General features: G+C 41.0%; 1 protein-coding gene across 1 annotated transcript in view; it reads right to left on the bottom strand.

The window, feature by feature from the left end:
* Positions 1-14640, bottom strand: part of ACVR2A (activin A receptor type 2A) — a 283385-nt gene that overhangs the window by 266872 nt on the left and 1873 nt on the right. The window lies entirely within an intron of this gene.

Raw genomic sequence — 14640 nt, forward strand, 5'->3', positions numbered from 1 at the left:
ATGATTGCTTGTGGATGCTAAAAGTCCACCAAATATCAGGGAATCTGATAAACATTCTGCGACTGCTAGAGTCGTTGGTGCCCTTGCTTTACAACACCTTGGCTATAGAGTTAGTGAAGCAGAACTTCCCAAGAAAAGCTGCTCTTATCCAACTCAGTTAAAATCACAAATATCAGATGAACAGCCAATTCAGCTAAGTATTAATCCATAGACCCCAACCTGACCAAGATTATTTTCTACCTTGAAATTCTTCCCAGATTGCAAATCACATCCGAGAAAAATAATGTGTGCCAAGATCCTGCTTTAATAAATTATTGACAAACACTTTGACCATTTAAGTTTATAGAAGCCGTAGATTTATCCAATACATTTTCTTTTACCTTTCGATTGTCCCCTCTAACTCTACGTCAGGTTGTTTGCCAGTGGTCTCTCTCAACACTAGGAAGCCTGTCAAAGTGGCAGAGGTAGAGAGCATATGCTACACTCTAGAATGGTTTAGTTAAGTACGTAAAGTATGGGTCAAAATAATCATCCTTTCATCAGTCATTATAAAGATACACAAGATATTGCGCACATCTTTCCACCTAAAGAGTGAAACTAGAACAGGGATGTTTCCGGTCAGCCATGACTTTGTAGTAGGACGTGCAGAATAATTGCGTCCAGATTTTACAAGTCTACAAATATCATTAAATTCTTACCCCCAATCCAAAGCGATCTGAGATTATTTTCAAAAGCTTCATACATTCCTTCTACTGCTTCAACGCATCTAATGGTTATCCAAACCTACTCTCACACTTGCTTGGATAAAACCTGAAGAGAAGTATATCTTCTTTAGGGTCTCAAAGAGCGACCCGCAAGAAAACCTTGCCTTCTGTGGACCACACCTTCCACTCTCTCCCAAGTTAATACCTTTTATGGAACTTACAAAAATATACAAACAGCCTAAAAGCTCTGCGGAAAATCCAAAGAGGGCAACAGCGACTTACTGCTTAGCGACTGGAAAACTGCCTAATAAACTCCATGTGTTGACACACACACACACATCCTGAGTGGCCACTATGGTTTTGGTCAACAAAAAGGGAATCAGGAAATTGTTCCAATGTTCTGATTTGTTACCTTTGCCTCAAATTGTAAAGCGCTCTGATATCCTTCGGGATCAAGCTTGCGCTATATTATAAACTTTATATATAGCAAGCATGGGACCCACGTCTGGGGATTCCCTTCCCACTAAGGGCGATTTATAGCAACACAAAAAGATGAATGACGGAATGCTGAACATGGTCAAGCATTCACCCCCAGTCACAGATCTGGGTTAAATGCATTGTTCTTTTGTTCATGTCGCCACCCCAGTTTGGACCCAGCCATCTGCAAATCAGTCATGACCCTGCTCCCCATGGGAACAGTCCAGCCTGAACTGCCAGGCCCTCCCTGGACCAGAAACAAGGGCATCACTGATTGCAATATACAATGCCATACAAGCAGTTGCCACTCCAAAAGAAAAGCAGCTCTAGTTCTGTCATATTCCCGGGTTAGGCCCATGTAGTGAAGAAGCTTATTTCTTGCATTGTCCTCACGAATATGCATTTGCGCGCACAACAATGTTGGATTAGTTTCTCTGCAACTAAACGTGTTTTACAATTAGCTTGGCATAACATTACCACAAAGCCCTGTACATCATGTACAAGGTCTTGTTCCTTACTGCATACAAATGTCATCACTATCGTCACCCATGGAGCGCCATGGCTATCTACATATCCACAACATTACTAATCTATGTAATGAGCAGGAAGCTGCTGAGAGATTATGAGAGGTAGATGCAGTTAATTTAGAAAAGGCTTTGGTTGACAATGGTATAACCACTTTATAATCCAGAATTTATTCACTGTGCAACATAGGGTCTTCGGCAATTGACTTATTACAGCAAAGCACGTCTATATTACAACATGGGTAATCCCAATTATGGTCAATAGTAATACTAAGCTGAACGTTACAAACGTTACTTTCTGGTCAAGTGCCATGGCATTACATCAACAGTACAAATCTGTTTTCAGCATACGATCTAACAGAAAGAGATGACAATGGCGCGTGGAGATGCGAAATATACCATGCTGCACATTGAAAAATTAGACCAATTACCTTTCACCTTGGCTGAAACGCCATCCACTGACTGGATAATCAATGGTTGTCACTCGACCGATCACGATCTTTTAATTCCAATATTATCTCCAAAACCAACAGGTAGTTTGATATGTGCACGTGGGACTTTTGACTTGTATTAATACTTGCCGACGAAATGTGTTTAAAGTAAACTTCATGGATTGGTACACAAAGACACACAAGCATGAAGTGGAACTTTTCCCTCAGTCTGAGGAGATGTCAACTGCTTCATCTACCGTTTCAGTGGCTGCCTTACCAGTTGAGTTGGGGACCCAGATGATGACTGCACTCACGGCATCACAAATAAATAACACAAGTTAGGTTTCCATCAACTAATCTAACAAACTTGCTTTCGGTTGCCAAAGTCTTCACCTTGCGTTCTCAGTGATCCAGATTTCTGACCAACACCCTGTCAAGCTACTAACTGACAGAGAGTTTAAATCCATAACAAAGTCAGCATCTATCCTTCGCAACAGTACAACTCTCCCAACCACTAGTAACCAAACAGGGTAAAATTAAACAGTATCCTTTCATTAAATTCTTGCCAGCAAGGTGCACAAGAACCACCACCTTCTTCACCTTCTGTAATACTGGTTCACATGTGAAGGGCGACAACAGCCCATGACTAAATTGTTCCCCCAAGATAGTCAAAAATCAAAAACACAACGTGAGGGATCCCGTATCATTTCATTTCAATTAGTTTATTTGTTCCGGAACTCCAACGGAGGTCCACAAAAATACACCAATACAATAAAAAAATACATACTTTATAACAGATACAATTCTAATAAATATCCAGGAATGTTTTAAAAAATTGAAATATTCTATAACAAGTCATTTCATTTGGAGGGGACAACACAAAAGATCGTGCCTCCTGAGCAGAACGAATATTACATTTGATAAATAAGGGTCTCAAAAACATTCGCCTTGTCCTTAGAAGTTCTGGGCACACAAATAACACATGATTAAGATCCTGTATTTGGGAACAACAAAGTTCACAGATTCTCTCCTCTCTAGGAGTATTTTCCCAAATGCCCGTTACTTCTCTCAGGGGCAGTAAGTTAGTTCTTAAAAGTAGTATTAGCCTTCTAATTCCGTGTGGGATATTCCATGAGAGATAGGGCTGGGGTCTGCTCTCCATCGCACTCGCACAGATTACCCCGTTACGGGCTTTAGGGTGACTTAAAGCCATATCTCTTGCCGTACTAATCGTGCTTATTGACTTCTTTAGAAATAACTTCAATACAGGCTTTGGCATGGGTAAATCACAGTTTAAATTAAGCCCAAATAAATGGTTTGCATTGGCAAATGATCTAAAAAAAAAAAAGCTGATTTATCTTTTAATTTTGCAAAAATTTCCAACTTCGAGGCGGCCCTTAGGGTGCCTTCATCCCCCCAAAAAAGGGAAGTCCCCAACTTCGAGGCGGCCCTTAGGGTGCCTTCATCCCCCCAAAAAAGGGAAGTCCCCCACCGCTGCCAAGGACAAAATATAAGAAGAAACTAAATTGAATTCCAGACGAAGAACATGTGGGACAGCCAAGGAATTTAAATTTCAAATTTGACGGAAAAAACGGCCTTCAGCCTTATCGAAAGAGAGCCAGTAATTCCTGTCCAAAACTTCTGCAGCATAAGTTAATGTGGGGGGGATTTTAACCTTAAATACTGACAGAACATGATTAAAATGACGTCTCCCAGAGGTCTTATAAAATCTATTTAGAGCTCCGGGCTGGGAGGCGGCCTTGCCAACACACCTTTTGATGTGCTCTGAGTCACGCCCATTTTTTGAGAAAACCTTCCCCAGATACGTAGTGACCAATTCAAGTACTTCGTGCCCCAGCAGCCACTTATACCCTTTCTTTATTGGAAAACCTTTCTTGCGAAAGACTAAAATTTTGATTTTAGCGATATTGATTTTCAAACAATGGTCCTCCGCATATTTAGTTAAAACATACAGACGACGCTGCAAACCAATGGGAGTTAAATCAAAAATTGCAACGTCATCGGCATATAGTAGAGAGCCAATGGACATTGTACCAATTTAAGGGGCATCCCCCTTCACTGAATTTAATTTCTCGGGGAGGTCAAAAATATAAAGAGAAAACAAAAGGGGGGCCAACAGGCAACCCTGCTTGAGACCGTTATGTGTATTAATCCTGCAGGAAAGCCCCTGCGGGCCACCCATCGTCACTTGACACCAAGTGTCTGTGTGTAATTCAATTATAAGGCCCAGAAGATGGTATGGCATACCAAGATGAGAGAGCTTTCTCCACAGCGTCTGACGATCCACTTTGTCAAACACTGTGGAGAAATCAATAAAAGCTGTATAGACTGACATTTTTTGAGAAAACATATTTCTCCACAATGGTCTGGACGACCGCGATGTTATCCAGCGTTCCGTGGTTCTTTCGAAAACCAGCATGTTCTGGCGGTAAGATGTTCTGGTCTTGGGCCCATTGCTGCACATGCTGAAGTATGCTTTTTGCGGATAATTTGCCCGCAGCGTCCAGCAGCGTGATCTGTCTAAAACTAGTAGGTGACCTTTTTGAGCCCTTTTTATACAGCGGGACTATAATGCTCCCCTTCCAAGATGAGGGAATACTAAATCGAATGAAAGCAGTAATTGAATAGTAGCACCAGGAGGGCTCCCCATGCAGCTGGATCCTTTTTAATTAGCATAATTGGTATACCATCCGGTCCTAGCGTTCTTTATATAACCCATCACTTCAGCCTTTGACGGGGGACCATACTCAACACAGACAGCCTCCTCTATTACAGGCATCTGAAAAGGCACTGAGCTGTTAGATTTATATAGTTGTGAAATGTGGTCCACCCACTCCCTTTCTGGGATCGGAATGGGGAGTGCCCTCTGTCTAGAATCACAATACTCTGAGATCAGGTGCCAATACTTTTTTGTAGGGATCCCGTATGTTTCACATATTAACTTTGCCAATTTAAACAAGTTAGTTGCTCAAACGATGGAGAAACCCAATATGATATTGATAGAAAATAACTTAGTTGAAAGTGCAAAAAAATAAGAGCGGCGACATACTAATGACTGGGATAACAGACTGTAATTCTTTGCATCTACACATTTAGCTGACACCTTAATCCACTCATTCTAATAATCATTGCGTCAACGATTAAACAGACTGAAGGGAAAGCTAAGATGAATTTCTCCCACGTTTCTCTGATTCAGTGTGCAATGGTTACAGGATATGGGAAAGTTGTGTCCGTCTCACTTAACTATAAAGCAATTCTAAAAGTTGCAGACAGTACAAAGATAAAACTAAAATTCAGTACAAATAGAAATATCCAAATTTAAGATTTAAAACAAAGCAAATTCTCACATTCAATAGATCGCTTTAAACCAGATGTCAGACGTAATAAATAACGTCAATACCCAAATTTATGACTGTGGAATGATGCCCCATCAAAACTCAAGAGATTAGTATATATTGGAGTTATTGTGGATTACCACTTGCCTTCCACTAAAGGTCATGATTTTGTTTACATATGGTAACAGTGACTTCAGCCTACTTATGAGATGATAGAGTTAGTCTACACTAGTAGTACCTGCAGATTGTAAAACTGGGTCTTCTAAGCACTTGCATTTTTTTAGCAGATGCTTCACACACTGACAGAGCGTTGGCAAGCCAATATATTGAAAACAGACAGGAGGTTTACTTTACCAATGCTCGATTTTTAATCATATCTATTCCTCAAAAAGGTAGCCAGGAGGAACATAAGATCGAAATACAAATATTTGTAATTTGGCTCCCAATCTTCACATTTTTAATACAAAGAAGATTAGTTTCAAAGATTAGTTTTCGATCTCGGAGCTTTTAAGTGTAAATGGGAGTTGCTAGGGAACAACACAGCCTATTTCTTCTGGGAATCTTTGCTTTCCATTTATTGCAGGCATTTGTTAAGAACTGCAAATCAAGCCACAGAAAGTAGAGTAATAATCCATCTTGCACAACTATCAATAAGTCTTGCGCTAGACATGAAGGGAGCATACAGAGTATGGATTTTCAGGTACCTTGTTCATTTTAGAACAAAAAAAAGCATCTACGCAAAAACCAAATGAAATCAATAACTCGTGATTATGATTTGGTGTTGGAGGCCGAATGTGTACAGTGTCAATATGGAACCAGTTGGTGTTGGCGCTCAGCCTTTTCGCTTTGCGAAAGCTTGTTTTGCCTCTGTATTCTAAATTTTTTGGTTGAGTGTGGCTGGGATCCCTCTACAATAAAACAATTTCCTCACAAAAAAAATGTTTTGGGGGTCTCAACACACACATTGAGATAATAGCCTCTGAATTTGCTGGCACTACTTTGGTGTTTGTGTGTTCCTTATGAAAGAGCAGAATGCCTTCCCTCACAGATAATTCCGCCAATGGCTGGAGTGGGCTAACCAACTACTTCATGCTATAGTGGGTGGAAAAAAAATGTGTGTATATAACAAAGACTCGAGCTCCCGCAACCTCCAGGCGTCGATGAAGGAGCCACAAACCCAGCAGCTGCAGATTAGTTGTCTTTATTTAACCTTGTTTGCCACGAACGATGGTGCGTTCGGGCTACAACAAAGCCCTTGATCATATATATATATATATATATATATATATATATATATATGTATATATATATATATATATATATATATATATATATATATATATATATATATATACACACATATATACATACATATATACACATACATACATATATACACACACACACACACACTTAGAAAAATTCAAAAAAGGTCTTCACCAACGTAGGCAATTAAAAAACTGGATGAGTATTGCGTTGTATGCAAAATGTTTCAAAATGATTCTACAATAAAATTTTGAGATGGAAATGTTATCTTTTTGTGAATTACAATTTTTTCTTGAAATTTTTGCCATGAAGTCATGGCCAGAGGCCACTCGCATACATTCAAAAAACAATATTACATAATTGTGCCTAGATTGCAATACATCAACAAAGACATAAAAGAAAAGTAAAACTATAAACAACTGTGGCACAGGCAGTGCACCCCATCCCACCCCAGAAATGGAAATGTTTTGAAAAAGAAAATGTTTATGGTACATGTACCTCTCGAAATTGCTTTAATGCAGAGTTCTTCAATCTTTTCTGCAATATGAGCTAGTTATGTTCACTAGAAATCACCCAAAGCTACTAATATTAGTGTTACAATAGTGACCACAATAGACCAGATTATATTGGTGGACACTGTATGCAAGATTACTAGCAGTGATCACCTCACTAAATCAAGCAGACATGCCAACATTAATTAGAAAAGGATTTGTCAAGGTGCAATGTCAGTACATCGGTAATATATAAACAGCTATAGTAGGGATGCCCTGGGCACTTAAGTCATATTATTAAGAAGTCTCCTGACTGAGCACGCAAATATCTGCTTTAAAAAGGTTTTGTAAACTGAGAAATTTGTCTCCAAACATTAGCTTAGGTCTTTGGAACAAACACCGATTTTTGTCTCGAATACAGACTCTCACTTTTTGCATAGATATTTTAATTCAGCTAAGCAAAAGCTTCTAATTCAGTAATCAGGGCTGCACACAGGCGAGCTACGTACATGTGGCTGAAGAGCCACCAACAGTACACAAACCACTCGTCGGAGAAGCCTGCATTAACATTACACATACTCTAAGCTGTGGGTGGCTGATAGATTTAAGTCATAGCAAAGATCTCCTTTTTAGGTCTCGCAGCTGGCGACGCAGCGCGAAGCGCTGCCGCCAGCGAGACCTATTGTTGCTGACTTGCCTCGGAAGGGGGACAGGAGATGGGCACGCGCAGTGCAAATGGAGCTCGTGAACCCGCACATACAGACACGTGGAGCTGCATGCAGTAACTGCGCTAACACACACACACACACCCCCCGCCACTGGGCACCAGCGGCAGGCCACGCCGATGTGCACGCTCATGGTGTGCCTACAACGCGCGCATGGCGCTCTTTCACTTTCCCTTGTTTTGAGTACTGTGCCCCTGCCTCTTCCTGTTATATGAGAGGCCATCTTCATTCTACAGTTAGAAAGGGTGCGAAGCAGCACAGGGCGTCTAACTAGAGGGTGTTGTGCAGCGCAGGGAATGTGGCGTCTAATGAGACAGTGCAGGGGGAAAGCGCAGAAACAGGGCGTTTAATGAGAGGATGCAGAGCAACTCATATATCCACTCATGACAGGGCAGAGAGTAGCGCTGGGTACTGCTCGCACAATCGCACACAACCTTCCCCGCTAAAACAAGCATTTTTTTTTTAACTCTTGGAATTCTCTTTTATTAATACCTATCCGTCTGTTTTCTAGTCCTTGTTACCTTACTAGCGGTCACAGTCAGAGAGTCCCCTCCTCTGCCCCTAGAGTATGTGTATTTCTGAGGGGGGTGCAAAAGGCATCTTTCCAGTCCAAGGATTGTTTTGACTGCCAGGCATCACCCTTCAGGGGCAGCGACAGTAAGGGGCTGCGGGGCACCCCCTCGGCACGTCTCGGTCACGGGAAAGACCCGTGAGCAATCTTTAAAGGGCATCTTCTGCGTGCTCCGGATCCTGCTTCGCGGCGGAATGAGATGCACTCCGCTTTAGTTTCTGTAAATTCTGCTGCAGTCCCGTGGCTCGCGTGCTGTTTTCCATCGGTCTCCGGTGATACACAAGCGGCGGCGCCCCTGGCTCTTCAGTGTCATCTTCTGCTAAGTGGCTGCAGGCGGCTGACTGAAGCGTCCAGGTGAACGAAGTGCGAAAGTGAGTACCAAATTCTGTTCTGAACGAGTTTGTCAAAGTAGGAACGTACGCAGTGGACCGGGTCACAACTGCCGCCGAGAGGGGATAGTCCTAATCTCTAATTTTTTTTGCATAACTTTTGTGTTGCTGTGATACACAAACATATGGCAAGCGTTCAGGCGCTTACACCGGTGCCAGCGCACTTTTCCTTTCAGCGTTGCATGTTAGCGGGACAACCTCTGGAAGGTGGGTGGGCTTCAGTGCTTGGGGCAGAGGGCGGGTTTTAAGTGCATAAAACAATTTCCTCACACTGTCTGTGTGCTTCAAGGTCTTTATTCTCTCAGCGAGCTAAACGAGCACTACAAGTCGAAGCAGAGGCTTGATCCAGATGCCTGGCTCGGGCTCAGCTAGAGGTCCTATTGAGCCTTATAACCCAAAACGAGCCGAGCTTCCATGTGGTCTCTGCCTGCCGCCCACATGCTAACCCCACGCCCCAGGAATTCAAGACAGCCATTAGTCTTTGATGTAAGCATGGGGAAGAGAAACCTTATCACCTAGTGGCTGAATTGCGCAATAAGAAACAGTAAAACCTGGGATGGGTCGGTCTTCCTTGCTCAGGCAAATCATGCGATCACGGTTGGATATCTTATTTCACAGCCCCATTTTATCTTCATTGTTGCCCATTAGAGCGCCTTGAAATACACGAGTTGGCGGTGTGTGCGGTTTAAGAACTTCTTTTGTGTTTAATTTAGTGGTCTATATTGCGTTGCTCCATATCTAATAAGAAAAAGGAGACATAGCGTAGAGAGGATAACAGTCTTGCCTCTTAATTCACTAATGGCATAGTCGTTATGGTGGGGAGGGGGCAGGAATGTTTCAAAGATCAAAAAACTTAAATTTGTAATAAATGTCTCTCAGTGCATAATCTGATATAAGATCACACGCTTCTGCATATATTTTTGGAAATTTGAAAAGACCGTATTTATTTATTTGAAAAGTTTTATATAGCGTGTCATGGCTCGTGCACGGGCTCCTAGAGCCAAGCCAGACCCTTAGCTTGGATCTCCTCATACGTTTGTTGCCTTTCTCACTTCTAATGCAGGGATAAGTGTGGGTAAGCACTATATACAGACAGATCGAGAGAGAAGCACACAGAGACAGACAGACACATAGATTCTCCTAAACTGAGAACAAGAGACAGCTCAGTGATTGTGACACTCACAAGGCGATGGCTCCGAAGCCAACCTCTATATCCTTCACAGGGGCATGTGCAGCAGTGTTTAATTGTAAAATAATTAGTTGCCCAGAAGCCCATGGCCGCAGCTATTAGATGTCCCCATGCCACACACCAAGGCAGAGTAGACCTGAATCGACCTGAGACCTCTTTAACTCACCAAAAACTAAAAAATGCACCTTAATCTCACTCAGACAGGTTCCTGCTTTCTCTCTTGATGGCAGATTTTTCATCTTTCTCTTCCTCCGTCTTTATGGTTTTTGTGTTTCCCGCTCTTGGGATCTGTCTGATGAGAAAAAATAAGTGCTGGTCTAACAAACATTTGCAATGCAAAAGGTCTCGCATTTACGCAACTTTGAGCTATTAACATTGAAAATAATAATGCCTTTTATTTTTGTTTTAGTTTTTAAAACAGACATAAAAAGCATTGTCATTTACAATGCCAATAGCTTAAACTTGTGTAAATGTGAGACCTATTGCATTACAAATGCTTGTTATCTTCTAGCTTCTGTCTCTATTAAATCTCTAATTACAAGAAGCAGGCAATAGGTTGCTGCCATCATCGGTGGTGGGCCGACTTTGCTTTTGGAGAAAAAATACCCATATAAAACGCATCATCAACAAAACGAGCACCTTAAGGATGCATTTTACATAAATTTAGCTGTTCGGGCAACTTTGAATGTTATTTTGTTGTAGTTTCATTAAGCACACTGTAAAACTTATTGTTGTGACTACTAGTTCAAATAATATTTTAAGGAGACACCAGAAGTTCTGACAAAATGAGTGGTGTTTTCAGGTTTATTTCCACACAGACAAGCAGATCAGATCAACCTCGCCTAGTGACTACTTCTACTCCTAATTAGGGCGAGATTTTTGCAGGAGAACACATATATTATCCATCTGCAATGCAAACAAGATATCGGGGGCTACGGCACGGTTAGAAACAACACATTCCTTTACAGAAAAATGGAAATACGCGTTTCCAGCTAAAGAACAAATTAATCATTACCCTACACAAACTCACACAATTTTACCGGTTTGAATATCTGCAGCAGGATCTCAATCTGGACTGTGCACCATTACTGATCAAAAGCATTTGCTGCACCCCCAAGTACAAGATCCTAAATTCTGCGAAGGAGACACCTTACTACCACATCCCAATGGGCTCTGGTTAAATAATACAGCTTCATACTGGTCCTTCCCTCTAATGCTCACCTTAGCCATTAGATTTAATTACCATAGATATTCAGCTTGAGTATATTTATTTATACCCCCATTTTTCCAACCTTGACGAAATCTACCAGGAATCTTACAAATGTTCCAAGAGATTGCGTGCTACCTACTGGGCAAGTACCTTGGAAGAGTTAAACCAAGTTTAAGACACTGGTTATTACCCGTATCAGCAACTCGAAGGCAAATTATGGTGTTTACATGTTAAAAACAAAAAACTGTTATATGTGGGCAGAACAAACCTAGGGAACGAACTCAATCAGTGTATTTGATTGATTTGCCAAGTCACGTGATATGCAGGTCCACAATAAGCGGACAGGACAGCAAACATCAAAGGCGTCTGTTACGTAAGTAATCTGGGATGATTCCCAAATGTTCGTATTTCTTTACAAAAGGTGGAGTCTAATTTTTGGCAGTGACATAGGAATATGTATGTTTTATTACTAAATGAAAATAAATTACATGACTAAACAGCGGAGTATGAAATGTCAATGATCAGAAAACGCATCAGAGACAGCTGTTATTTTATGTTTCAAAAGGAAACCCAAAGTCTGGCATTAAACAATAAATGACATGAACAGAACATAAAACTGTCACACTTTTTTGTATAACCTCCACCCTGTTCTCAAACATTCGTGCTACATTAGTCTGTTTCATTTTGAAGACTGTCAAATGCATGTGTTGACTGCTATACACTGTTCCAATAAAGACATTGCACAACAAAATTAAGAACGAAAACGTTACAATTCACTAAATGTTGTGAACTTAGTGCAGAACTTTTAATAAAAGCGAAATACGTTAGCACTGCTTTAAAAGACAAAAGAATGCACACACAGTAAGATCACTGCAAAATGTGGTGCGTTTGGCTATCTGGCATTATTGAAAACAAGGAAAGGCCCATAAACATCGGGAAAATAGAACACTCATTGTGGCTGAACCGTTGCCTCTTACCAGTGTATAGGAGATGGTTACCAGTTTTGTTAAAATTGTACATAACACTTTTTCCGTGGGGATTGACAAAGAGCCACGAAGCAATTTTGAGACCTTGAATGTTACGGTTAAGAAAATAAAATGTTTCGTCACGATTTGAAGGAAAAAACGTTATAAAGGGGGTATAGAACTCAGGAGAAGAACATACAAGTAACACAAACCAAATGGAATGCTATTTTTGTGTGCCAAACAGTATGATTCTTAAGGGTCTTCAGGTGGCAAGGCGTGTGTGTATCCACAAAGAGTATTTATTTTCAAGTCAGTCTACTTTGCTCTGGCACAGGGCTCCAAGTAGACGACTGTCCCCCACGTTGCTTCTTTCAACTAAATATGTGCATCAGTGAGTAATGGAATGCCAGCAAGGAAATATCAGCTCCATCTGTGTATCTGAAATCTGCGAGAGTGGTTATCCAAATTTACACACCCATTGCAGAGATTTATGGTAGACATAACAGTCCCAATTCTAGTTGGCCAACAGACTTCAGTCCTACCATTCTATAAAATTATTTCCGGCAAGTTGATGGTGTTAATGTTAAATAAAGTGTTAACAAAATGGATCAATAGGAATAAACTGAGAGCTCCATAACTAGACATCATTGCTAATGTATCCACTAACCAAATTCGGCACACAAAAAAAAGGGACCATGACTCCAGTAAAGCGAACCCCGAATCCTTGAAGGGTGCAGAGACCTACATGGCTACAGTACCATGCACACAGTACAAGTGCCCTTCTCAATAGGTGGCAAAATAACTTAGGAACACTAAAATAGACCAGATGCGGGAGCATTGCCAAAGTAATCAGCTGGAAACCAAGAAACACAATTGTTAAGGCTGCCATTGAAGGAAGCTTTGGTATGGAAATACAATAGTCTTGTCTTTGGACAGACGTTGTTGGCCAGATAAGATGAATGAAACTAACCACAAACCTTTGCGACCCACAGCAAGCCTTCCTTAAACCGAATGAAGCAATAAGGCCTTCCCACTAGAAAAAAATGATTGATCTGTTGGGTGTCTGCCGACCAGCAATTCGTTGCATAAATCATTTTCTCTGCAACGCAAGAGGGTATTGCAACACAAAGGAAATGTTAGCGCAGTCAACAGATCCGTACCAAACAGCCATCAGAGTGCACTATAAAATATCAATAGGACATTAGAAACGAGCAAACACGAACTCAATGCCAGATCAACTCCACACCACAAAACATGATTACAGCCGATCCCATGTACGGCTTTCCCTTGCCAATGTGAGAGCAGTACCGCCCTCTCGTGGCCATCTCTCTCAAAGGGTGGTAGATAATAAACATAACTGCGAACCGTAACCAATGAAAGATACCTGCACTGCTCTGCTACATGTATGCCTGTATTTTTAATGAACTTTGCAGGCTAGACCACAGCCAGTCTCGGTTTACGTTTGAAACAAAAGGTTTATAAAGGAGTTTAAATAGTTCCACTTTAAAGGTGGGTGTACAATTATTTATAGGTCATCAATGTCAAAAGACAAAGCTTCACATTTTAAAAGCATTACACATGGCACCCTTGTACTGCCTTTCCTAAGCACTACGTTAAAGAACAGTAGTGAAACAGCCAATTTTTTTCATCGAAATGTTAATATAAAGGGTCAAGGTACCAAAATATTTCAATTTTTGGCAAGTCTGAAACCGAAATATGTATACTCACCAAGGTACACATTCTTTCTATATTTGAACACCTCTACACTTATCAAAACACATTAGCAAAATGTTGCAAAGAGGAGTAAACGAATTGACGTATAACAAGCTATTTTAAAACGAGCCTACATTTTACAAGACATTGCACCAAGGAATTTAAAAAGTGCAGTGCATGCATTCTGTATCTGGTAGATATATATATATATATTTAAATGGATCGTGCTGCAGTGCATGCCTCCTCCTGCGTCCTTATTCGATTAAAAGACACTGTTACAGCTGGGCTAATATCCCGCAGCACTCTCCATTTCATAGCACACCATCTACACAGAGAAATAATCGATAACAGCACAGACAGACACAAGACTAGACTCCATTTACTAACCACACGCAAAGGCCTCCTTCAGTAAGGTCCCGAGCGTCTCCGGATCTCTGCATTACGAGTTAGCACAAGGTTCAATACAATTCATCATAAAATGTCTTAAACAAATTGAAGGCAACACTTCCGTTGGATAAACTGATGATTTTAAAATTACAGTTTTCAAAACAAGCAATCGATGTAGTCAATAAGGCAGTGCAGGTAATTTGGGGAATTGTGGTTTGCACCCCGTGCTTAGAAGATACCGC

The sequence above is a fragment of the Lissotriton helveticus genome, chromosome 3_1, assembly GCF_964261635.1.
Source record: "Lissotriton helveticus chromosome 3_1, aLisHel1.1, whole genome shotgun sequence".
In the NCBI taxonomy this organism is placed as follows: Eukaryota; Metazoa; Chordata; class Amphibia; order Caudata; family Salamandridae; genus Lissotriton; species Lissotriton helveticus.